Genomic DNA, 25,277 nt, shown 5'->3' with positions numbered 1-25,277 from the left:
AAACAAGTCCTACGAATTGATATGTCTCCATTACAGTGAGTGGATCATCACTAAGGTAAACTTCTGGTTCCGGATGAACAGTGCGATGCCGACAGAAGTGCATGACACACAATTTTGTTGCTGAAATCTGGAAACCGTGGGCTAGAGCCCACGATTGCACCTTGTGGATGGCTTCCTATAGGCGCCGCTCAGCAACACCAGTACTGGTGGAGCAGTACGAAATGCTGACGTCGTCTGCATACAGAGAAGGTGAGACCTACAGCTGCTGATAGGCCATTAATGGCCCCTAAAAATAGAGATACACTCAATATGGAGCCCTGCGGAACCCCACTCTCCTGGATATGAGGGAACTACGGGAGGCATCAACTTGGACACAGAAAGTATGAAGTGACAAGTAATTTTGAATAAAAATTGGGAGGGGGCCTCAGAGACCTTACTCGTACAATGTGGCAGGGTACAATGTTACCAGGTCGTGTCATGCGCTTTTTGAAAATAAAAATACAAAAGGCAACCAGGTGTTGGCATCCGGAAAAGGCTGTTCAGATTGCAGACTCGAGGGACACAAGATTATTGGTGGTAGAGCAACCCTGTTGGAAGCCGCCCTGACATGGAGCCAGTAGGCCACGTGACTCCATGACCCAACCCAACCGCCGACATACCATATGTTTCAGCAGCCTACAAACAATGGGGCGTTATAGGGCTCACTGTGGCATGTAGCGAACGAGAGGACATTACTTTCCATCTGCCGTTTGAGGGTGTGAAAAGCTGGGGAGTAGTTCTCTGACGCAGAGGCTTGAGCGTAGTGCTCAGCAATTGCATTTATATCGGTAGATAAAATGCCATTTATGTTAATGCCAGGGACATCTGTTGGGGTCTGGTACCCTAAAAGAAGTCAGATCTTTGTCGAGACTTGGGAAGGTGACATATGGCACTGAATGGTCAAGGCGTATCTCTCCCTACACTCTTGCTTCCGTTTTTTTATAAGCTGTTGAACACGGGCACGGAGCCGCTTAAAGGCTATGAGGTGCTCCAGGTAAGGAAGCTGCATATGCCACAGGAGAGCTCAGTGATACTCTTTAATTGCCTCATCGACTTCCAGCGACCACCAAAGGACTGTTTTTCACCGGAGGCACCCTAAGGAACAATGGATCGCATTTTCCGCTGCAGAAATGATCATTGTAGTGACATGCTCAACCACAACATCGATGGCACTGGGTGGGGGATATTCAACAGTGACAGCAGAGGTGAAGGCTTCCCAGTCTGCCTTGTTTAAAGCCCATCTGGATAGGCGTCCATGGGCATGACACTGGGGGAGTGACAGAAAGATGTGCTATCCAGTGGATAGATGGGAGAAGTCCTGGGCTGCAGAGGGATAAATCAATGGCCGAGTAAGTGCCGTGAGTCACACTGAAATGTGTGGAGACCCTAGTATTTAAGAGGCAGAGGTCAAACTGAGACAGTAAAGTTTCAACATGTCTGCCTTGCCCAGAATGCACAGTGCTACCCCACAAGGGGTTATGGGCGTTAAAATCTCCCAAAAGTAGGAAAGGTTTGGGGTACTGCACCCTCTGGAGGCAGATAAACACTGCAGACAGTTATTTCCTGTGTTGTCTTTCTGACAGCCACAGCTTCAAGAGGGGTTTGAAGGGGCAAAGTTTCCCTACAGACTGAGTTTAGGACATAAATGCAAACTCCACCTGACACTCGATTATAGTCGCTACAGCTCATGTAATATCCCTTATAGCCGCAGAGAGCAAGGGTCCGCATAGCCGGAAACCAGGTTTCCTGGAGGGCAATGCAGAAAGCAGGTGTAAAGCTTAACAGTTGCCATAGCTCAGGCAGGTGGTGGAAAAAACCGACGCAAACCCAATGGAGGATGACATCATTGTGAGACTGGGAAGGCATGGAACATTCAATGAGGCAGTTTACGCCTCAGGTTCACCTGCTGTCACCAACTTATTCGACTTATTCCCTGAGCAGTATATATCCATTCTGTCTGAGGGTCAGGCGAGATCTAGGTCCTCAGCGGACGCCAGAATCTCCATCTTACCCCAGATGCAGAGCTTGTAGGTAGGGGTAGTGTGAGTGCCACTGCAATGTCCTTGGTATTAGGGGTCTTCTTTTTGGACTTTTCACGTTGCTTTTGGGTTTGTCTGGCTGGGAGGGCTCCACTGATTCTCCGAGACTGAGGATGATCGTGAAGCCCTACAACCAGCTGCTTTTGGGCACTTCAGCCACTGTCAGGCGCCATCTTTCCCATTAGCAGAAACCAGGGAGGAGAGTGACCCTGAGAGACCCCTTCCTGGTGAGAGGAGCCGAAGGCTGAGAAGTGGGGACTGGTGTACCCTATGGTTGTGGAGGGGGGGGGGGGGAGGGGGGGGGGGAACTGTGCTTCCAAGGTAACTTGTGCAGGAGCAACAGTGGGGGAGGGGGGGGGGGGGGGCGGGGTAGTGCCCCAACCATCAAGGGACAGATGTAGCCTTCTGGCTCTGAGACGTGACTGGAATTCGTGGAACTTATGGGGCTACACCTGTTCTTGTAGCGGCAGCTTAATGAGGAGGTAATAGCCACAGGATGTAGGCGCTCATATTTCCTCTTGGCATCAATGTAGGTCAGCCGGGCCAGGGTCTTGTATTCCATGATTTTCCTCTCTTTCTGTAAAATACTGCAGTCTGACGAGCAAGGTGAATAATGCTCTCCGCAGTTGACACAGATGGGAGGCGGGGCACATGGATTATTGGGATGTGATGGACGTCCACAATCTCAACATGTGACGCTGGAAGTACAGCAGGAAGACATATGGCCGAGCTTCCAGCACTTGAAGCACTGCATCGGGGAAGGGATATATGGCTTGACATCACAGCAGTAGACCATCACCTTGACCTCCTCGAGTAAGATGTGACCCTCGGAGGCCAAGATGGAGGCACCGGTGGCAACCTGATTATCCCTCAGACCCCGATGGACGCACCACACGAAACGAACACCTTGCCGCTCTAAATTGGCGTGCAGCTCGTCCTCAGACTGCAAAAGAAGGTCCCCGTGGAAGATAATACTCTGGACCATACTTAAGCTCTTATGTGGTGTGATGGTAACAGAAACATCGCCCAACTTGTTACAAGCGAGTAAAGTCCGTGACTAGACAGAGGATGCTGTGTTTATCAAGACTGACCCAGAGCGCATTTTGGACAAGCCCTCCACCTCCGCAAACTTGTCCTCTAAATCCTCTACAAAAAACTGTGGCTTCAACGAAACAAAGGAGGCCCCATCAGTTCTCAGATATACGAGGTACCAGGGTGAATAAGGATAGCTGCCATCATTAGCCTCGCATTTCTCCCATGGTGTGGCCTGGGAGGGGAATTATTTAGGGTCATACTTTCTTGCATTTTACTGAGAATTGGAACACTTAGAGGGTTGGGCTTGTTTCGGGAAGGAGATCAGACAGCGAGGTCATCGGTCTCATCAGATTAGGGAAGGACAGGGAAGGAATTCGGCCGTGCCCTTTCAAAGGAACCATCCCGGCATTTGCCTGGAGTGCTTTAGGGAAATCACGGGAAACCTAAATCAGGATGGCCGGACGCGGGATTGAACCATTGTCCTAACGATGCAAGGAACACTTAGGGATTGCTGGTGTTTGATCACCAGCAAGTGATGACGTGGTACGCTTCATTGCGCGTCATCTGTCATGATGCCACCCACTCTGACCAGGGACCCTCCCATGGGTACCACCCAGCTGCAGCAAAGGCAAACTGGCAGGATGGCCATTGCTGGAAGTCCCGATGCCCGAGGATGACAGGCATCTATTCCTTGGCATACGTGGGAAGTTAACAGCGCAGGCATCAGCAGAGCAATCCCTGTGTTGTCAGGGGGCTACAACCAACAGGGCACATGACGGCCTCACAACAACAGACTGGCTACCATGCTGGATGTTGCTGTTGTGGTCTTCAGTCCTGAGACTGGTTTGATGCAGCTCTCCATGCTACTCTATCCTGTGCAAGCTTCTTCATCTCCCAGTACGTACTGCAGCCTACATCCTTCTGAATCTGCTTAGTGTATTCATCTCTTGGTCTCCCTCTACGATTTTTACCCTCCACTCTGCCCTCCAATACTAAATTGGTGATCCCTTGATGCCTCAGAACATATCCTACCAACCAATCCCTTCTTCTAGTCAATTTGTGCCACAAATTTCTCTTCTCCCCAATTCCATTCAATACCTCCTCATTAGTTACGTGATCTACCCATCTAATCTTCAGCATTCTTCTGTAGCACCACATTTCGAAAGCTTCTATTCTCTTCTTGTCCAAACTATTTATTGTCCATGTTTCACTTCCATACATGGCCACACTCTATACAAATACATTCAGAAACGACTTCCTGACACTTAAATCTATACTTGATGTTAACAAATTTCTCTTCTTCAGAAACGCTCTCTTTGCCATTGCCAGTCTACATTTTATATCCTCTCTACTTCGACCATCATCAGTTATTTTGCTCCCCAAATAGCAAAACTCCTTTACTACTTTAAGTGTCTCATTTCCCAATCTAATTCCCTCAGCATCACCCGACTTAACTCGACTACATTCCATTATCCTCGTTTTGCTTTTGTTGATGTTCATCTTATACCCTCCTTTCAAGACACTGTCCATTCCATTCAACTATTCTTCCAAGTCCTTTGCTGTCTCTGACAAAATTACAATGTCATCGGCGAACCTTAAAGTTTTTATTTCTTCTCCACAGATTTTAATACCTCCTCCGAACTTTTCTTTTGTTTCTTTTACTGCTTGCTCAATATACAGATTGAACAACATCGGGGAGAGGCTACAACCCTGTCTCACTCCCTTCCCAACCACTGCTTCCCTTTCATGTCCCTCGACTCTTATAACTGGCATCTGGTTTCTGTACAAATTGTAAATAACCTTTCGCTCCCTGTATTTTACACCTGCCACCTTCAGCATTTGAAAGAGAGTATTCCAGTCAACATTTGTCCTCTAGCCATGCCTGCTTAGCCATTTTGCACTTCCTGTCGATCTCATTTTTGAGACGTTTGTATTTCTTTTTGATGGCTTCATTTACTACATTTTTATATTTTCTCCTTTCGTCAATTAAATTCAATATTTCTTCTGTCACCCAAGGATTTCTACTAGCCCTTGTCTTTTTACCTACTTGATCCTCTGCTGCCTTCACTACTTCATCCCTCAAAGCTACCCACATTCTTCTTATACTGTATTTCTTTCCCCCATTCTTGTCAATTGTTCCCTTATGCTCTCCCTGTAACTCTGTACAACCTCTGGTTTAGTCACTTTATCCAGGTCCCATCTCCTTAGATTCCCACCTTTTTGCAGTTTCTTCAGTTTTAATCTGCAGTTCATAACCAATAGATTGTGGTCAGAGTCCACATCTGCCCCTGGAAATGTCTTACAATTTAAAACCTGGTTCCTAAATCTCTGTCTTACCATTATATAAATCTATCTGAAACCTGTCAGTATCTCCAGGCGTCTTCCATGCATACAAGCTTCTTTTATGATTCTTGAACCAAGTGTTAGCTATGATTAAGTTGTGCTCTGTGCAAAATTCCACCAGGTGGCTTCCTCTTTCATTTCTTAACCCCAATCCATATTCACCTACTACTTTTCCTTCTCTTCCTTTTCCTACTATCGAATTCCAGTCACCCATGACTATTAAATTTTCATCTCCCTTCACTATCTGAATAATTTCTTTTATCTCATCATACAGTTCTTCAATTTCTTCGTCATCTGCAGAGCTAGTAGGCATATAGACTTGTACTACTGTTGTAGGCGTGGGCTTCGTGTCTATCTTTGCCACAACAATGCGTTCGCTGTGCTGTTTGTAGTAGCTTACCCGCATTCCTATTGCTTTATTCATTATTAAACCTACTCCTACATTACCTCTATTTGATTTTGTATTTATAACCCTGTATTCACCTGACCAAAAATCTTGTTCCTCCTGCCACCGAACTTCACTAATTCCCACTATATCCAACTTTAACCTATCCATTTCCCTTTTTAAATTTTCTAACGTACCTGCCCGATTAAGGGATGTGACATTCCACACTCCGATCCGTAGAACGCCAGTTTTCTTTCTCCTGATAACGACGTCCTCCTGAGTAGTCCCCGCCCGGAGATCCGAATGGGGGGCTATTTTACCTCCGGAATATTTTACCCAAGAGGATGCCATCATCATTTATCCATACAGTAAAGCTGCATGCCCTCGGGAAAAATTACGGCCGTAGTGTCCCCTTGCTTTCAGCCGTTCGCAGTACCAGCACAGCAAGGCTGTTTTGGTTAATGTTACAAGGCCAGATCAGTCAATCATACAGACTGCTGCCCCTGCAACTACTGAAAAGGCTGCTGCCCCTCTTCAGGAACCATACATTTGTCTGGCCTCTCAACAGATACCCCTCCATACCATGCTGGATATGAGGTGCAAACAAGTCCATGGTCATCGTTGGCACAAAACACGATGCTGCATAGTGCATGGTGCAAAACGCACCCAAGAAGGCGCCCTTGCCCAAGAGATGGAGATGGGAAATTTTTGAAAATTGGAGGTCAAATACTACAGGGACCATCAGATAAAGGTCGAAACGTGTGAGACTCCTTTTAATCGCCTCTTACGACAAGTAGGAATACCTCGCGAATATTCTAATCCCCGCACCCGCAGGGGGTGTGTTGCTGTAGAGCTTGTCGACGCTCTTTAATATCCTTAGTGACATCCAGCGACCGCCAAGGGACTGTCTTTCGCCGGGGGGACCCTAAGGAATGATGGATCACATTTTCCGGTGAAGAAACGATCATTGTAGTGACCTGCTCAACTACAACATTGATGGCACTGTGTGGGTGAGATACATTGGTGACAGTAGAGATGGAGGCTTCCCAGTCTGCCTTGTTTGAAGCCCAACTGGGTAGGCGTCCGTGGGCATGACACCGGGGGACTGACAGGAAGATGGGGAAGCGGTCACTACCACACAGGTCTTCATGTGCTCTCCTGTAAAGTTTCAAAATCTCTGCCTCGGCCAGTAAGCACGATGCCACCCCACAAGGGGTTATGAGCATTAAAATCTCCCAAAAGTAGGAAAGGTGTAGGGAGTTGATCAATCAGTGCAGCCACTGTGTTCAGGGGTACTGCACCATCTGGAGGAAAATATACGTTGCAGACAGTTATTACATGTGTCATCCTTAGCCTGACAGCCACAGCTTTATAAGAGAGGTTTGAAGGGGCACAGGTTCACTGCATACTGTGTTCATGACAGACACAAATTCCACCTGACACTCGATTATAGTCGCTACAGTTCTTGTAATATCCCCTATAGCCGCAAAGGGCGCGGGTCCGCATTGCCAGGAACCAGGTTTTCTGGAGGGCAATGCAGGAATCTGGTGTAGAGCTTAACAATTGCCGTAGCTCAGCCAGGTGGTGGAAGTAACTGCAGGAATTCCACTGGAGGATGACATTATCATGAGTCAGGGACGGCATGAAATGCTTATTGAGGCAGTTTACTCCTCAGGTTCACCTGCTGCCACCGAGTTATTCCCTGAGCAGTATATATCCATTCTGTCTGAGGGTCCTGCAAGATCTAGGTTCTCAGCGGACACCAGAATCTCCATCTTATCCCCAGACGCAGAGCTTGTAGGTAGTGGTGGTATGGGTGCCACAGCAAGGTCTAGGGTCTTGGGGGTCTTCTTCTTTTTGGTTTGCTCTCACTGCTCCTTTAGTTTTTCCAGCTGGGAGGGCTTCACTGAGTCAGTCTCAGGGACTGAGAAGGATCGTGAAAGCCTACGGCCAGCTAACTGTGATTACTTCAACCACTAGTCGGTGTCTGCTTTGCCACTGGTAGGAACCTACGAAGAGAGTGACCTGAGGGACCCCTTCCTAGAGGGAGGAGCCGAAGAATACGTACGCTTCACCGGCTGAGAAGTGGGGACTGACGTCACTGATGCTTGTGGGGATGTTGCTCCCGAAGTAGGTGCCGCAGGAGCGACCCCTCACCATCAAGGGGGCAGGCGGAGTCTGACGGTTCTGAGAGCCAACTGCATGTGGCGGAATGGAAGGTGCTAGGACCATTGTCATAGCAGTGGCGTAAGTGGATGTCATATGCACAGGACGTAGCCTCTCATACTTGCTCTTAGCCTCAGTGTAGGTCAGTCGGTTCAGGGTCTTATATGCCATCATTTTTCTCTCTTTCTGTAAAATCCTGCAGTCTTGCGAGCATGGTGAATCATGCTCTCCACAGTCGACACAGATGGGAGGCGGGGCACATGGAGTATTGGGATGTGATGGATGTCCACAATCTCAACATGTGACGCTGGAAGGACAACGGGAACGCACGTGGCTGAACTTCCAGCATCGAATCGCTGAGGGATATATGGCTTGACATCACAGCTGTACACCATCACCTTGACCTTCTCGGGTAATGTGTCACCCTCTAAGGCCAAGATGAAGGCACCTGTGGCAGCCTGGTTATCCGTCAAACCCAATGGACACGCTGCACGAAATGAACACCTCGCTCACTAAATTGGCGTGCAGCTTGTCGTCAGATTGCAAAAGCAGGTCCCTGTGGAATATAATATCCTGGACCATATTTAAGCTCTTATGAGGCATGATGGTAACAGAAACATCCTCCAACTTGTCACAAGCAAGTAATGCCCGTGACTGGGCAGAGGATGCTGATCCCATTTTGGACAAGCCCTCCACCTCCCGAAACTTGTCCTCTAAATGCCCCACAAAAAACTGAGGCTTCATTGAGATGAAAGATTCCTCATCAACTCTCGTACATACGAGGTACCAGGGTGAAATAGCTTCGCTGTCATCCTTAGCCTGGCGTTCCTCCCATGGTGTGGTCAGGGAGGGGAATGATTTGGGGTCATATTTCTTGACACTGAAGACTGGTGAACCACCAGCAAGAGACGATGTACTACACTTCATCACGTGTCATCCGCCCTGATGCCACCCACTCTGACCAGAGGCCTTCCCCACAGGTGCCACCCAGGTGGGGAGTTAACAGCGCAGGCATCAGCAGAGCGATCCCTGTGTAGTCAAGGGGCTACAACCAACAGGGTACATGGCGGCCCCACCACAATGGACTGGCTACCATGCTGGATATCAGATGCAAACAAGCCCATTATCACCGTCTGCGCAGAAAACAATACTGCACAGCGGATGGAAGAAAATGCACTCAGGAGGGTGAACTCGCCCAACAGCTGGAGAATGAGCGAAAGTGCAGATCCACATCGACGAAGGATGCGAAAGGTCTCAGCACATGATGGATATGATGCACCATGTAATGCGCCCTTCCCTAATTGGCTCATTCTTTGGGAAAATTTTGAAAAATGGAGGTCAAACCCTCCAGGGGACCATCACATAAAGTCCGAAATGTGTGAGACTACTGTTAGTTGCCTCTCTCGGGGCCTATTCTAACCCCCAGACCTGCAGGGGGTGGGGGGGGGTGGGGGGGGGTGTACAGTGTGGTAAATATGTGGTAATATCATGAGAGACACAGGCCTTCCTTAAGTCAAAGAAAACAACAGTGATGTGTTGGCAGCAGGCAGAAGCTATTCTTATTGCCGGCTCCAGGTGTAGTAAGTGCTTAAATTTGTATTAGCTCTGCCTACATTCACAATGGCTACTGGACAAAAAGCCCTTATCCCAAGAGAGCAACACAGCCACCTGTTCACCATTCATTCAACCAACTTACACAGAACATTTGAAAGGCAGACGGATCAATAGGTGGCCACGTACTAAAGGTTTTACCAGACAGCACAATTGGGACAGTTGTGCTTTCAGTTCACTGGGTGGAAATACACCCATACACCAGATACAAACGAATACCAAAGTATTTGGGGTCAGTAATCCACATTTAGATGTTGTTGGCCTGTCTCTCGGCTTCACCTTCAAAGCCGTTGACCCGCAATGCATCTATTCCTAGCAGCTTATCGTCAGCTCAATCCCTGCATTCAAGCTGGTTTCCATGGTATGCACCTCAGTCCCCAGAGGTCATAGAAGATAGAAACAGAGGTCGCTCCACACATGCACCTAATGCTGTATCCACCACAACTTCGATAGCCAACAGAAAAATTGTAGCCTTCTGCTGCATGAGCATTTGTGTCCACGTAGAGCCGGCTAGAGTCAGTTCAGTATTCGCCAGCCAGCAACTGATATACCATCAGCATTTGGACACCACTTCAGACCGGACGTCGCCATCGCCACCCGGACGGCAGCACTCCTGCGACCTATGCATTGAACCTAGGTGTTCTTTGCCGTGGACAAGTTGTGCCACTCGTGAGATAGAAATATGAATATGTACTTTGTTTTGAAGATAGCCTTTTCATTGGTCAAGAGAATATAACCTATACTCTCAAGAATCTATTTTCGTTTCACTGGAGAACAATTATTTCTGATAAACTTTTCCTTCACATTAATAAGAAGAGTTCTGGAGAATGTTTATTTTCTTTTTTTTTGTACTGCATCAGAAAGAGAACATTTGTGTGGAAAGTTTATTTGTTCAAAAAAACAAAGTTTAATGATATCTACTTGCGATCTTGAGGAAGTATTCTGAGTGAGAAATACTTCAGTTGTAGCATTAGATTTTGAATTCCATCAGCTGCCAACGTTATGTCGTGGCCCAGGTCTAGAGGGTAACGGTTCCAGATGTTAAGTAGCGAAGGATAGATTCTTATGCTCTACCTGTCTTTTGTGTAGGGGTAGTTGTTGGATGAAGTGCTTGAGCGAAATTTGTCACAAAGTATTCTGTGAGAACAATAGAGGCAGAATGAATGTTGCTTTCTACGAAGATAATAGAAATAATTGTTGCTGACTCCTGACCACAGAAACAATGCAACTTGGCTTACACCTGTGAAGAATAGGTGTGGATATCTATGGTAGCAGCATACCTTTACCAAATTCTTTTTTCTGGTGTTCTATAAGGTAGCAAGTACAGGCATGCAGCCTTTTAAAGAATATAAAGTTTCCTCCTTATGGGTGACACCTACGTCTTTGAAGTGCCCACTTGTGATGTTTGATCACTTTATCATTTTCCCCGGGCCACCATGGGACTGGTTTCCAAGGGGATGTTCCCAAAGAAAGGGGAATCATCAATTCTGCAGCTTTAAGTATTGAAGAAGTTGGGTCCTGTATTAAGTTGTTGATATCCCCTTGTAGGCACTGGAATGCAGGCGGCACTGAAATTGGTGTGTTTATTCATGGCCGTTGACTGTTGTATTTAGCTTGTGTGGTGATGTTTTGACTGATTGGACAACGTCTCTTCTGGACTTATTACTCCATGCAGTTACACCTAACACTGCTGCCTTAACACTCCCTTATTAGACTGGTGTGGAGATTCAGCCTTGCAACTCTTGGGATTTACCTCAGAGTCCAGCTATGCTGTGCCCTGTTCTTTCTCGGCATTGAACTTCTTTCTTCCATGCAGATTTCTATAAATGAAGTGGCTATAAAACAAAACACTGCTTCTCTACTTAAATAAAGTGTAGATTGCTTCCAATTAACTCTCTATATTGTCACAAACTTTCACGTGGGAAGTTACCATTCCCAGAACCAACTAATAACTGCTGTCTCAAAGACATCTCGTTAACATTCTGTGAAGAACTTAAAACAACAATCCCTTATATACATAATATTTGTCGTCTTTGTTGCCGGAGATCTTCCATTGGTACCAGAGCTCCATGATTCCTCCTTGCTCCAAGGAGATTACAAATGCTCTACAGCAAGTAGACTCTGCACCTGTTGAGCAACACTTTCCAATAATAAGTGACCCGATCTTTACATATTAATAGTGATCATGCACTTCTTTACTCTGATCTCTATATTTGACGTACATGATATACACCCTTCAATGAATGGAATGGATCACTACAAAAGCATGTCAGTCAGCTTTCTTGAGGGCCATCACTGAGGGTGTTGGTTGGGGACTGTGAGAGGATCACGACAAATGGGAAATGACTTCTCTCTCCGAGTTTGTCATATATTCTGCATTAGTTTGACAGGAGAAGGCTGGGGGGGGGGGGGGGGGGGGGGGGGATGTACAGACTGAGATATTGATGGCTTATATGTCGCATATGCCACGCTGAAATGAACTGCTGTGCCACTGTTTAGTAAATATGGGTAAACAGGGTGGATACGCGGACAAGGAAAAAAAAATTCCGGATTTCCGGTTAAAAATACACTTTCTCCCGGTTGGAGACATAGTTTTTCGCTGTTAATTGACAGTATATTTTCTTTCGGAACTGTACAACTTATCAATCCTTTGAATGGTTATACATGGGCATAGAATTTCCCGGCACTTTAGAAAACGAAACACCTTTTGGAAAGATGTTTGATGTGCAGTAACGTGTACGCTGCACGTTTTGGTATTACGAAAGTATAAATTCGAATTCCACCAAACACCGTATGTTACTTTCCGAAGCATTGAAATCGAGATTGCGATGCGTATTTGTAAGCCAGTCATAGCTCATGTCACGTGATCTCGCCAGCCAATGACAGCGGATATTCAGAGCTTCGGACACATGGTGTAGTCGGCCAATAGCAACATCACTGTTAAGTAGCAAGAAAAACAAAGCTTTCACATATAATATTGGTCTTTTATGCACACATTACATTTTAAGATATATCACACAAATGTGCTAGTAATTTTTTTAATAACGACATAAAAGTGTGATCTTCCGGGCTCATCATCAAAGAGCTGATTTTTAAATGACTCCCAGATTCCCAGTGAAGTAGGCATCGACCTGATATTAAGCTTTTCAATGTGGTTTTGGGATGTAAATTTCCTTGGGTACCAGTACTTTGTTATCTCATATCTGGTTCTTTGTTATGGCATAATGCCATACATGCTAGAAGATGAAAACGTACACTTGAAAAGCTCCGAACAGTTGAAACTAGCCAACAGTTTGAAATTAACCCTTTGTTTCAAATATATTGACTGCCTCAGGGGAAAACATTAATAAAAGAAAATTTCTTCAGCAAACTGACAAAAATAACTTCATTGTTCTGCATGGCAATTAATGCTTGACTGTCAGAAAGGTGGAAATAAAATAAAATCTGAAACTAATAATGTATTTTAGCCTTCCATAATTATGTGAATGTATTTTAATTCACATGATAGCACCCGACCAAAGAAATCAATTCTTTTTTTTCATTTGACGTGAGTGCAGTAGACAAAGCGGAAACAGCAAAATCACTAAATGTAAACACGGGTCACATGGAGACTAACCGCTTCCCTATTATAACTCGGACTGCTCTGCGCATCAGACCCGTATCTACGATATTTCCGAACTGGGGCAATAGTAGATAGTGGCGTCCCTCGAGTGTTTGGAATAGGACATCAAAAATTTAAAAAAAAATCGAATTTTCAAAAGTACGTTCATTTTGTAGCACACATCACTCTGAAGACTAAATACATAAAACATACATGTCCGAGGAATTGTAAGACATGTTACCTGATCTTAAGTGTGCCAAAGTGCAGAGCCAGACCTCTTCACACAGCATTCTTCTATCGCACGTCACTGTATTTCGGTCTGTGGAATTGAAACGTGTATATTTTGTACTGGATGCCACCAAACTACATTCAGGACAGTGGAAATTAAAATGTCCTATGGTGCCTCTCCTGCTTCCAGTCGGCCGGTTTGACATACTACCCCTCTCTCTTATTATTATTATTATTATTATTATTATTTTATTTTTTTTTTAACTCTTCAGAAAATTTGTGCTCTTTATTCCCTATTAGCCAACAACTTGCTGCTTTGTGTGACATAAAATTAAGCATAGGATACATAAAACTAGTAAAGAGAAGAGACAAGCAAGACAGTACACATTTCTTCAATCCTTAGCTCCCAGAACTTTTTTCTCTCTAATCTTGCTACAGCTTTACATGGTGAGCTTTCCTTTCTGCAAAAGAATCTGTTATCTCATCAAAGTTCGTCAAACATTTCGCTACATGAAAAATCGAAATTTCGTTGTCTGCTACTGAAAAAGTTGTTAATAGAAATAGTACTAACGACTGGTGTGGTTTCTCGATCTGATTACGTCTGTTGTCTCTGTCTGGTAGACGAAAGAAAACAGGCTCAAATGGCTCTGAGCACTATGCGACTTAACTTCCGAGGTCATCAGTCGCCTAGAACTTGGAACGAATTAAACCTAATTAACCTAAGGACATCACACACATCCATGCCCGAGGCAGGATTTGAACCTGCGACCGTAGCGGTTGCTCGGCTCCAGACTGTAGCGCCTAGAACCGCACGGCCACTCTGGCTGGCAGAGAATAGGCCTTTCTACTATTGCAGCAACTGTAACACACACCAAATAAACGAGACTGTTTTGGCAGAAATGATCATTTTTATAACACGGCAGATTATAATTCACAAAGTACCAACATCAAATGCCTACTACAAGCAAAAAGCTTTACGTTAGGAAATAGTTTTACACTTCATTCATACGCTCCAGTTTCTCAAGCATGAGATCGAAAAGTGGTAGTGCGAAATTTTTATAGAAATTTGGAATCGTCTTATTCTTTGATAATTTTTGTGATGTCCCCGTTTCTTCTCCTTCCTCGTTCTAACAAACAATGTTGTCATCACTAATTGTGTATCTATTCCTGCCAATGTCAAAGCTTATTCGCCGGTTAACTTCACCAACTCTGCCAGAATCACCAGTTTAGTTATCCCGTGATTAATCTCCAGTTAGGCATTGTTACGTGTTCGTAAAACGTGTTTTCCACACTACTTCCAGAATAGACCTTAAAGCGGCTGCTAGCCGGAGACTGTACAACTGGCCCTTGCTAGTATAGCAATCTGGTCAAAACTTTTCTGTCAAAATTTCATTTTCATGGATACACCAAGAAGATAATACGTAATCTTTCTTACCTGTTATTCCTGTTAGTCATTTATCCGCACTATGGTAGTGTGAATCTATGGATTTCGCTGGTAGTCGTAACAACGCTCGTCATTTGCAAACCCTATCAACCACATAATCAGACAGTGGTTGGCTTTCTTTCGTTCAGCTATACTCTCCTCAGCTCGTATAGACCCTTTTGTCTGCAGGAAAGTTTATTTATAGACGTGATGAGGATTCCACCGACAGAGACATCACGTACAAGTATGCATGCATTCACAAATCAACATACGATTCATTCAGAAATCATACTTAGAATGTGTTCAACAATGTTCAAAAACTGACAGGGACATGTTTCAAACTCATACGAATAAAAGATAGACCAATGTGCGCTGGATGCTAGGTGCTTTGTGAAACAAGGTTTATTTGAATTTGCCCCCCCCCCCCCCCCCCCCCCCCCCCCCCCCCCCGCACTCCTATATCCAGGCAGCTTGTTGGTTGCGCCAGTAGAATTTTTCCCGGTAGCACCTAGCTGCTCCCCCTCCCTTTTTTTTTTACTGCGACTGCATACACAGCCAACAGCCACGTTTCTGTAGCCAGAAGCTGAAGAAGATACTACTCAACTGCGCATGCATATGCTCATCAGAGGCAATTTGTTGTTACGAAGCATTGCATAGTCTTCCTAAAGCCTTTGACACATTTCGCTGTTGGCAGACGCTTGTATGAGCACTGTGTTTTGTTACTGTATATGGCGCATTTCCTTTGCAATTTAAGTTTTATTTTAGTTTTTTTCTCTCGTTCATGTTCTATGGCTGCAGTATTATTCTGCAGTAGCAGGATACAGTAATATCCTTTGTTAGAGTATTGGTTCTTATCAGCCAAAATTACAAACATTTAACTGAGAACAAAAACAATGAAAAATTCCCGGATTTTTCCCGGTTTCCTCCCAGGTGAAAAAATTCCCGGGTTTTTCCCGGATCTCCTGGTTGTCTCGGGTCGTAGACACCCTGGTAAAGTATGTTACTACTTGTTCCATTCAAGTACCTCGGTAACAGGTTGTGTAGCTGCCCCACAATGTGTTGTAGGTACTGGAATCACCTTCTAGGAGAAAAGGTGGAGGCAGGTGACATCAGGTGAACAATCTACTGGAATGTCAGATCCCTGTCTAAAGAAATATAGGTGTTGTTGTTGTTGTTGTTGTTGTTTGCTGCTGCTGCTGCTGCAGCTGTAGTCTTCAAGGGCCCTACACATGCACCAACCAACCGACGGACATAAAAATTGGACATGTATAGGCATTTTGACTGACCATCAAACTTGTCTTGTCGGGATGTCAGGTGGGTAGGACCATCCAACAGTCGTCCCTCCCAACACTCCACCCAACAAACTGTCTTGTGTAGCTCTGTAGTTTCAGCTGCCTGACAAAAGTTTGTCTTTTTCAGTGCATGCGGGATTAAATGCAGGCTTTAACGCAAGGAGTACAGCAATACGGATGCAAAAAATGAAGTACTTTTTAAATCAATCCATAATGGCACTAAGGAATTAATGCTATTAACTGCCAGTGGGCATTGATTTATATCAATGAAGCAAGTAGAAAATTTGTGCCAGACTGGGATTTGCTGCCTGGTTTTCTGCTCACTAGACAGATGCACTGACCTCTACACCATCCGGACACAGTGGCGATCACAACTGTGTGGATGCCCTAGCATGCTTCCTGTCACACGCAAATACTCAACTTATACCAAACACTTCTGATGTAGTGCCCCTGCTCATTAACCTCATTACTCACAGCACCTTGCCAATACCCATAAAAATTTTAGCCTGGTGTGCATCTGCACTGAAGGGATCATTGTCTGTCAGCACCTTGGTGTGCCCCATTTATCTTGACCCCCCTAAATAACTGATTGTCCAGATGCAAATTACAAAATGTTTCAAGCAAATGTTCTTTGAACATCAGGGGGACATCAATCAGCATGATTGCCTTCATTGCAGTTTTGTTATTTTACAAAGATATGAACAATTGTATGACTTTTTAAATGGCACCCCATATTTTTTATTCGGTAATTCATTTACTCTCCTAAAGACCTATTCAAAAATGTATCACAGTGTACCATTACTGAAACACAACGTTATTAATTACATAACACCACATTGATTTTGAGCCCAGGATCACAAACTCGTCCACTTGCTGGAGTTGTCAGAAAACAAGTAAAACATAACACAAAATTAACTCTGACTCTCCTGTACCACTGCCCAGGAGGAGAACATTCAAAGGTGCTCAAAGTGGTGACCCTGGACACTGATACACTGGAGCACTCGTTCAATGAAAGAATTATTTACTGCTTCCAGTGTTGCCTGCTGAACTGAATTACAAGCAAGTGCGATACGTTCCTGCATGTCCTCTGGAGTTGTTGGAATAACACCGCAGACAACGTTCAAAGAAAAAAAGTCCAGAGGATTTAAATCGGGAGACCTAGCAGACCAACTAACTGTTCCTCCTCAACCAATCCATCTGGCAGGATACCTTTGATTCAGAACACATGTGAACGCAAGGCATTACATGCTGGACACCCATCGTGTTGATACCACATAAGCATTCTGGTTCTTAGCAGCACTTCATCCAGAGGAGGAGGAAGAATTCGTCTGAGGAAGTTGGCATTTGCTGTGCTGTTTAGACTACCATTGATGAATAAGGGCCAATAATTGTAGTACCAATCATCCCACACCAGACTAACTCTCCACCTGTGTAAGCCATCATGAGTTGTCGCTGGACCACTAATGCATGGTCCTTGTATTTACCTGTCCTTTGTTTGAGAAGGAACATTCATCGGTAAATAGAACATTGGAGAAGAAGTTTGGGTGCCCACTGACACAGCTGTACACAATTCTGGAAATCATTTCCACGCAATTCTTGATGTAGGTGTACATGGTGAGGGTGGAACCAATGACATGTAAGAATACGACACTCACTAGTTTTAGGAATACCAATCGCATGTTCAAGCTGTCATGTGCTCACATGTGGAGTCATAGCAACGGAAGTGAGAACAGTAACTTTGGCAGCTTCGTATGTGGGAGTGCTACGACGATTGCGTTGTCGCTGGTTGAAACTTCCTGTTTCCGGAAGTGTCACAACAAGACAAGAAAACATCCAATGAGAAGGTGGGTTCTTGTCAGGATATCGCTCTCTGTACAGTTCCGCTGCCTGCGTAGCATTTCGCCTACTTTCAACAACAACAATAAAAGAAACGTTATGTTGATGCAGTTTATAGGAAGGGCAGCCTTTACTTATGCCTACTCTACACAACAGTATTTAAAAGGACTTAACTACTGTGCTAAATGCACCCGTACTTAAGAAAACAGTATCGCAATTACTGTTCTGCTAACTTACATTCCCCATAGATGAGTAGCATTTCTACCTTCTCTTCGTCGGAGTACATTCTACTCACACAACTCTTCAACTGACAACGGCTGACAGAATGACGGGTGTGCATTCTACTTATGTTTACATTTGTCCTCCGTTAATGTCAGCACATGGATGTGTTCCATTACCCCAAGTACCTGCACTAGGCGCTGGGAGTATCAACATCACTGTTGTGTTATGTAATTAATAACGTGTTTCACTGATTGGTACACTGTGATACATTTTTGAATACGTCTTTAAGAGAGAAAATGAACTGTCGAATAAAAAATACATGGTGCCATTTAAAAAAGTCATACCACTGTTCGTATCATTGTAGAAAACAAAGCTACAATGAAGGCAATCATGCTGATTGATGTCCCCTGACGACTAAAGAACATTTGCTTGAGACATTTTGTAATTTTCATCTGGACAAACAGTTATTTATGGTGGTCAAGATAAATGGGACAATATATATATGCTGTCTGTTCTTTCGGACATGTCCAACCTGAGTTTGAATCCCGGTCTGGCACAAATTTTCAACATGACATTGTGATACAAATCAATGACCAGTGGCAGATGTCATTAATTCCTTTGTGTCTTGATTCACAGTAGCTGCAGTATCAAAATGGTGTCTTTCTTTCTTCTTCAATTTTGAAACAAGTTTCTTAAACTTACAGATCAGCCTTCATCCTGTGCATATAAATAAATTAATAATGATCACATGAACATCTTTTGTTTTATTTATTTTGCTTTATCATAATGTATTTCCTCAGTTAACTATAAATCACGCTGCAAGTTTCAGGAATCATTTCAATTAATAACTGAAGGGACACATCACCAATTCTTAGATAATTACAAAAACCATCAGTTCCCAGGAGCTTAAGCGGCAGAACATGGGTACATTTCATTTCTTGCATTAGCCACTTCTTCGCCCAAAGCTTTCTCCCCCCCCCCCCCCCCCTTTTTTACCTCTAAAAAAGTCAAGGCAAACCTATGTTTTTGTTTCTGTGTAAAACCAAGTGGGCTCTCATAGAGCATAAACAATGAGCTTCGGATAAACAAATCACAACAAGATGACAGCACTTTAGTCACTGAGAGCAATCAGTTGGGATGTGTGTAGGCTGCTACGAAATTGGTTGGTCAATCAATAAGTTGGTGTGTGTAGAGGCCTTCAGTCCTACAACTGGTTTGATGCAGCTCTCCACTCATGTTACTGCATCCAGGGCAAGCCTCTTAAGTCGCTGGATATTACTGCAACCTAAAAGCTATTTTAGCCTGCATAATGTAGTCATCTCTCTTGTTAAAGGATTGTAAATAATATTAAAAGTTCACATTTGTTTCTGTTACATGTGTGCAAGTATCTTTGATGTATTTGTTCTTTGTATTAGATATGTGTGAAGTTTAAAAAAATATGTAGTTCTTCTGTTGTTGATCTTACATTAAGTTCTGGCACTTAAATAAATCTTTGCGCAATCATTTAAAGGTTGGATATATTTACATTTTTATTCTAACATGGTAGCAGAGGAGCATGGTTCTGATTAGCATTGATTTGATATATAATTGAGACGTGTTTAATGGCGTCAGAATCGATTAATTCAAGCAGGTGGCTTGTGACACGATCACCCTTTCTGCAGACAGTTCACGAAGTTATTCGACATGTTTGTAAGCGTAAACAGAAAATAAGGACAAAAAATCATAACTGAAGAAAATCAACAGGTTGAAAAATTAAATGGCGAAGAAAATTGGGCTACCTGGCGTATTCTCATGAGGGCTGTCTTGGAATGTGACGCTCTTTACAATGTTGTACGCGGATTTTTTGTGAAACCAGAAACAAATGTTGAAGATTATGTAACAAAATTAAGTGCTTGGATGAAAGCGAATTCAAAAGCGAAGAAACGTCTCGTTTTGTCACTGGAAACAAAACCACTACTTCGAGTAGCTACATGTGAAACTGCAAAACATGTTTGGGATAAATTACACCAGATTTATGATATTCATTCTGCTAAAAATATCGACTTGTTACGACATAAGTTTCACAATATCGAATGGGAATGGTCAGGCGGTATGCAAGGACGAAGTACAAGTCTTATGTCTATGCTAAATAAACCAATAGAGGTAGCTGATTTGTGTGCATGTTTGCTTCAGACACTGCCAAAAGAATTTGATCACATTTACGTAACTTGGCGTGATCTACCACTAGCTGACAAAAGATGGCATAAACTACAGAAAAGGTGTTTGAATTATGAGCTGCGAATTTAAGACAGAGAAGAAACACATGTAGCTGCTGCAATGTTTTCAAGAACCAAGGGAAGTGTATCTACACAGCAATGAAGCAAAATTAAATTGGGTAATGTGAAAAAGGTGCAAAATTCAAGCAACCACGATGTGAAGAAATGTTTCACATGTGGTAAGATTGGACACATATCGAAAGACTGCAAAACGGGCATAGCGGGTTTTAAATACAAAAGCAAAGGTCATATCTCCAGGAACTGTCCTAGTGGTGGTGGTTATTCCGCAATGTTATCAGCTGTGAAAACATTGTCACGGGAAATTCCAGAAGAAACTTTGTTGAAAGTATGTAATTTACCTACAAATGTAGATGTATCAGAATGTGACAAGTGATATATTGACAGTGGCGTGACACATCATATTACAAATCATCAAGACTGGTATGTTTTATACACTCCTTTTGATGTACCACAGAAAATGTAAGGTGGTAAAAATAATGTGCATATCGAAGCATTTGGGAGTGGTCGTATTGATGTTGAAACTTTTAATGGAAGAGAGTGGACTAGACGATATTTTGAAGATGTATGGTATTGTCCAGATGGTGCTTGTAATTTATTTTCTGTTAAAAAGACCAGAGAAAAAGGTATTGATAGAAGTATCAAAAATGTGGTCATTTTATAGAGACAATATTCCAATTTTGATTGCTCTATCTAAAACCAAGAATGAACTTTATCGTTTGGCAGTGAAAGTGATTAAGCAAGGAAAGTCCTGTGTAGTAAAGGAAGCTCCTGATACTCTTCAACTGTGGCATGAAAGATTTGGGCACCAGAACAAACAACATGTACAATCATTTTTTCACTGGTCATGATATCAATGTAAGGTTAGACATTGAATTATGTGAAGGCTGTATGCTAGGTAAACATCACATGCTAGTTTTTGGTTCACAAGTTGACAAGTCAACTAGCCCACATGAATTAATCTTCGCTGATGTCTGTGGTCCAATGGAAGAAAACGATTTAGCTGGCCATTCATATTTTCTTGTTTTTCAAGATGACTTCTCAAGCTTCAATGTGACATATCTTTTGCGGAAAAAGGATGAGGTAAAGGAGAAGTTGCCAATATTTATTGAGCTGGTGAAAACACAAGCTCAATGTACCATTAAAGAACTGTGGACTAATGGTGGCAAGGAGTTTGACAATAATGATGTGAGAAGATATGCTGAGTCAATTGGATTGAAACATTCTTTGACTGTGCCTTATACACCACAGCAAAATGGAGTTGCTGAGCGTGAAAACAGGATTATCTGTGATATGGTACGTTCATGGCTTCAGTCAGCAAAGCATATTCAAAAAACTTTATGAAGAGAAGCTGTACTTGCTTCTACTCATACTCTGAACCGAACTGGGCAAACAAAGGATTAAGGAAAGACACCAATAGAATTATTTTTGAGAAGGAAGAGTCAGTTCAATCATCTAAAAGTTGGGACAGAATGTTTTGTCTGGATTCCAGCACAGAAACAGAGAAAGTTTACTGCCAAATCTCTGAAAGGTTATATAGTTGGCTATCGTGTATACCTTCCTGAGAGGCATTCAGTTATTGTTCTGTTGTTGATTTTACATTAAGTTCTGGCACTTAAATAAATCTTTGTTCAATCATTTAGAGGTTGAACAATATCTCTATACAATTTTTATCCTCCACACTTCCCTCCAATACTAAGTTAATGATACCTTGACATCTCAAAATGTGTCCAGTCAATCAAATGCTTTTTTTAAAATCCTGTTGTGTCTTAAGTTTGTTTTCTCCCCAATTTTATTCTTAGTCATGTAATCTACTCATCTAATTTTTAGCATTCTTCTGTAGCACCTCATATCAAAGCTACTACTCCCGCCTTGTATAAACAGCTTATCTTACACATTTCACTTCTGTACAAGACTACACTCCAGACAAATACCTTCAGGAAAGAACTCCTGACACTTACATTTATATTCAAACTTAACAAATTTGTCTACTTCAGAAATGCTTTTCTTTCAGTTTTCAGCCTGCATCATATATCCTCTGTGCTTTGGCCACCATCAGTTACTTTACTGCCCAAATATCAAGACACATCTGCTACTTTTACTGTCTCATTTACTAATCCACTTCTCTCAGTAGTGGCTGATTTAATTAGAATACATTCCATGACAATGTTGATTGGAATACTCTCTTTCAAATTCTGAAGGTGGCAGGTGTAAAATATAGGGAGCGAAAGGCTATTTACAATTTGTACAGAAACCAGATAGCAGTTATAAGAGTCGAGGGGCATGCAAGGGAAGCAGCGGTTGGGAAGGGAGTGAGACAGGGTTGTAGCCTATCCCAGATGTTATTCAATCTGTATATTGAGCAAGCAATAAATGAAACAAAAGAAAAGTTCAGAGTAGAAATTAAAATCCATAGAGAAGAAACAAAAACTTTGAGGTTAGCCGATGACATTGTAATTCTCTCAGAGACAGCAAAGGACTTGGAAGAGAAGTTGAACAGAATGGACAGTGTCTTGAAAGGAGGGTATAAGACGAACATCAACAAAAGCAAAATGAGGATAATGGAATGTAGTCGAATTAAGTCGGGTGATGCTGAGGGAATTAGATTAGGAAATGAGACACAAAGTAGTAAAGGAGTTTTGTTATTTGGGGAGCAAAATAACTGATGATGGTGGAAGTAGAGAGGATATAAAATGTAGACTGGCAATGGCAAGGAAAGCGTTTCTGTAGAAGAAAAATTTGTTAACACTGAGCATAGATTTAAATGTCAGGAAGTCGTTTCTGAAAGTATTTGCATGGAGTGTAGCCATGTATGGAAGTGAAACGTGGACGATAAATAGTTTAGGCAAAAAGAGAGTAGAAGCTTTCGAAATGTGGTGCTACAGAAGAATGCTGAAGATTAGATGGGTAGATCACATAACTAATGAGGAGGTATTGAATAGAATTGGGGAGAAGAGGAGCTTGTGGCACAACTTGACTAGAAGAAGGGATCGGTTGGTAGGACATGTTCTGAGACATCGGGGATCACCAATTTAGTACTGGAGGGCAGCGTGGAGGGTAAAAATCGTAGAGGGAGACCAAGAGATGAATACACTAAGCAGATTCAGAAGGATGTAGGCTGCAGTAGGTACTGGGAGATGAAGAAGCTTGCACAGGATAGAGTAGCATGGAGAGCTGCATCAAACCAGTCTCAGGACTGAAGACCACAACAACAACAACACATTCCATTACCTCTGTTTTAATTTGTTGATGTTCATGTTGTAGCCTCCTTTTAACACACTGCCCACTCCATTCAGCTGCTCTTCCAAGTCCTTTGCTCTATCTGACAGAACTACAATGTCATTGACAAAATTGAAAGCTTTTATATCTGGCACTGTAAAAGGTAAAATCCGCAGTTGGCCATACATGAACAGCAGCAGCACATAATGCTATACCGGGTGGAACTTAATCATCAAAAGTGCCTGCAAGAAACAATGTACACACATCACCCCTAAGTCACAGGTCAAAGAAGACATGTGGGATCGGATGTTTCTGTTGACCCAGAAAAACGAAAGTAGGTGTTTGAATTCTGCAAGGTGGTGAAAATAACTATGACATTTCCACTGGATGATCGTTGTAGAAGTACCCAGGGGTGGTGGGAAGGAGGTGAGTAATGGGTCTTATTTCGTCTCCGTCTGCCCCATCCATTGGGGAGGGATGATGTCACTTTATAATATTTTATACGAACATTTAAATTCCCAACTAAAATCACATATTTGTTGACGACAATGATAATAAAACGAGACTGTGTGAAATTGTTTGTGAATGGGGTATTTGAATTACAATCAAATAATAAAATTGAACCACAACCAAACATATGTCGTAATAATGGTACATTTTGTGCATTCATCAACTGTTGCATACAAAGCGACCTTTATCACTAAATATGTAGTTTTCTGTTGATAAAATATTGTACAGTCCGTTATGCGTTAGCAAGATAGTTTACTTTAATCAACAACAAAACAATTTATGCACCTATAAAGGAAAATTTCATGTGCCCCTATTCAGTGCACTCATTCTATAATCTTCGAAGAAAAGGGAATGTGAAGTTAAAACAGTTTAAGCAAACCAGAACCTTTTCTAAGCGGGATAAATCGGTGTGTTGATACTGTAACGCGAGTGATGCAAACCATGTATTTTATTTAATGAACGTCTGCGACATAGCACCTAAGTGAGGTATACTGTAAAAATAATGCTGCAATTCTGAACGCACCACAGTTTTTTTTCGCCTAGATTTTGTATAATAAATTCCACGATTAATACAAAAGTTACTTACAATTACCGGCTTTTCTTTCTTGTTCGCTTTCTTAGGCATTGCAGAAGACCTATGGAAGTTGTCACACAATACATTTCGCCATGTCGTTAAACCTTTGCATAATGCATAACAGTTTAACATAAATAAACTGTCTTGAATTCTAATTACCCACGACACAAACTTTTTTGTCTGTTGGAGACACACAAATTCGATACGTAAGATCTTTGGTAAACAAAGTAAATAACTACTTTGACTAAATTATCAGTGATCTCTGGGCGTTGGAAACAACGCTGCCGTAAAAAAAATATCTCTCGTGCCCGTGACAGTTGTTAATTGTTATAGTAGTGTTGTTTACGTATTAGCATTTGGGTTCTTGGAAATGGAAAACGTCTGTGGATTTACTGATACATTTGTCAACGTATGTCATAGGAGAATCACGAAATAAAAGTTATATGTTCCATTTCCGATTACGGATTTCTAAATTATAATA

The 25,277-nt window shown here is 42.8% G+C and overlaps 1 protein-coding gene across 1 annotated transcript in view; it reads right to left on the bottom strand.

Annotated features, from left to right (window-relative positions):
- Positions 1–25,008, bottom strand: part of LOC126191369 (S1 RNA-binding domain-containing protein 1) — a 263,508-nt gene extending 238,500 nt beyond the window's left edge. Inside the window, exon 1 of the mRNA XM_049932214.1 lies at positions 24,809–25,008. The gene's annotated coding sequence lies outside the window, so the exon portion shown is untranslated. The remainder of the gene's footprint in view (positions 1–24,808) is intronic.
- Positions 25,009–25,277: the final 269 nt, after the last annotated feature.

The sequence above is a fragment of the Schistocerca cancellata genome, chromosome 6 (genome assembly GCF_023864275.1).
Source record: "Schistocerca cancellata isolate TAMUIC-IGC-003103 chromosome 6, iqSchCanc2.1, whole genome shotgun sequence".
Lineage (NCBI taxonomy): Eukaryota > Metazoa > Arthropoda > Insecta > Orthoptera > Acrididae > Schistocerca > Schistocerca cancellata.
The sequence above is the reverse complement of the archived record's forward strand: the minus strand, read 5'-3'. Positions and strand labels throughout refer to the sequence as shown.